Raw genomic sequence first — 2130 nt, 5'->3', positions numbered from 1 at the left:
AGCTGACCCCCGTGACCCCGACGTGATAAGGCGCCCGCGGGGAACCCCCCGCGGCAACTAAAATTCCACTGCCGGTGCGCTGTGAGTTAGTGAATGTTGACTAGCGGATGTTAGGTCTTGGCTTATCATACACAAGATAAAAACATTCGAAAGAGGTATTCGAATGGCATGAATAGCGAGCTCACGCTTCGAAGAATTTTTGCTTTCCTCAAAATCGCACACAACAGTAGGCTACTACTACTAGATCTAGATCTAGATTAGATCTAGATTCTAGTCTAGACTCTACTCTAGATCTATATCTATATCTATAATTATAATAAATTATTAATGATTCACATTGCCAGGGAGGCTCTCATGGCCTAGAGGTTAAGGTGTTGGCCTCTCATTCAAAGGTCCCGGGTTCGATTCCGGGTAGCGACCAAAAAATTTTCTTCTCTAAAATTGTCTCCTTTCACATCCTTTCCTGATCTCTAACAATGTTCTGTTGTCTGCTTTCATTTCCACTTTCTGCCCCCACCCCCTCACCTCCTTTGCCCCCTCCTCTGGGCTCCTGACTCTTTCTGCAGCCTTTCTACTGCTACTCCTTGGCTCCTCCTAACTGCTGTCTTTCTGCCACACCCCTGATCTTCTGGTAGGAAAGATCTACACCTAGCCTTCTCGGACAAGGGCGAAAAATCTCGGAGGGCCCGTGTGCAAGTTGCGCACGTTAAAGATCCCTTGGTGGTCTAAAATCGATAAGAAGAGTAGGCTTCGGCCGCCACCCGGGCAAAATTCAAAATTTCCTTCCAACGAAAAAGTATTAGGTGTGTCCCGCGCGCTGATATGACCTTATGCAGTTGCGAGCGCCGTAAAACCCTATACTAAACAAACAAACAAACATTGCCAGGGAACTCTAGTCTCTGTTATATATAGGCTATCTGGGTACGTCACTCCACATCAGAGGACCATAATAAAAAATAGTTCGCTGTCCATAAAATTTGTACAGTGGAATCCTGTATAACGAGAGGGAGGGGACCGGTACGAAATGTCCGTTATAGCAGGATTCTCGTTGTAAGGGATCCAGTAATAAATTCAAAGGAAATAATAAAGCAGGCCTAATCTATGAGTTTGGTGTTCTGTTTATTTCTTTTTGTCATCTCCTCCGATGATGGCTTTGTTCAACATGACCTCTAGGTCTTACTTGATCAAAAATTGAATCAGGTTTCTTACTCTAGCGTTAGCGATGTTGACAGCTCGGCGTTGGCTATCAGAACGAAAGTTCTCTAGGCTAACTCGCCCGCTGTGTTTTCCCCCCACCCAACCACACCCTGTGGCGCGCTCCCGCGTCTGCTTGCGCACGTCACACATTCGCTCTATACTCTATGATCAATCACAGCACTGTGACCTCTCTCCATCCCCGCATCGGAGAAGTGAGAGGCACGATAGAATACCTAAGCCTAGATAATCTAGACTAGGCTGGCCTATCACTATCAGGCAATGCGTTCTGCTTCACAACGGTGTGTCTGCGCGTGCCACACACTCCCCACTCATTCACTCAGGCCTTCATCGTTGGCACACATGGGCACTCCCTTTCTTCGTTTCGCTTGATAACCAACAAGTTTCTCAACTGGCGAGGTTTTGCTTGAATAAATGGCCTATTCACTGTGCACAGCAGCAGCTATATTCCGCTATAACCGACTCGCGCGTTTATGTGATTGCGCAATAGCAGTATTTTATTTACAAAGATAAAGAAGGGAAAAAAAACGGGGTTTTAGAATGATGTCTTTATAACAGACTTCTTGTTGTTTCAGGACTCGTTATAAGTGGACTCCACGGTGCTTTTTCGGTAGTTCCCCCCCCGCAATTGTTATTCACGGGTTTTGGCCCCAAGAGTAGGGGGGTCTCAGGGGGGCTTGCCCCCCTGACCTAATAAAAATAGGAAGGGGGGTTTCAGGGGGGCATGCCCCCCTGAATTTTACCATAATTTAATGTTTTAAGGTTTGATATCTTAGCTCACCGCGAATCAAACGTAGAGATCTAGAGATAGATCTAATCTAGATGTAGGTCAAATAAGGGCGCTTTTTCGGTAGTTCCCACCCCGCATTTGTTATTCGCCGGATTTGGCCCCAAGAGTAGGGGGGTTTCAGGGGG

The 2130-nt window shown here is 46.6% G+C and overlaps 1 protein-coding gene across 1 annotated transcript in view; it reads right to left on the bottom strand.

Annotated features, from left to right (window-relative positions):
• The window catches only part of LOC101859293 (HIV Tat-specific factor 1 homolog), a gene marked incomplete at its 3' end in the record, with an annotated part of 19662 nt that overhangs the window by 16802 nt on the left and 730 nt on the right, over positions 1–2130 (bottom strand).

Source organism: Aplysia californica, unplaced genomic scaffold (assembly GCF_000002075.1).
Source record: "Aplysia californica isolate F4 #8 unplaced genomic scaffold, AplCal3.0 scaffold01207, whole genome shotgun sequence".
Taxonomy (NCBI): domain Eukaryota; kingdom Metazoa; phylum Mollusca; class Gastropoda; order Aplysiida; family Aplysiidae; genus Aplysia; species Aplysia californica.
Note: the sequence above shows the minus strand (reverse complement) of the source record. Positions and strands in the feature narration are given on the sequence as shown.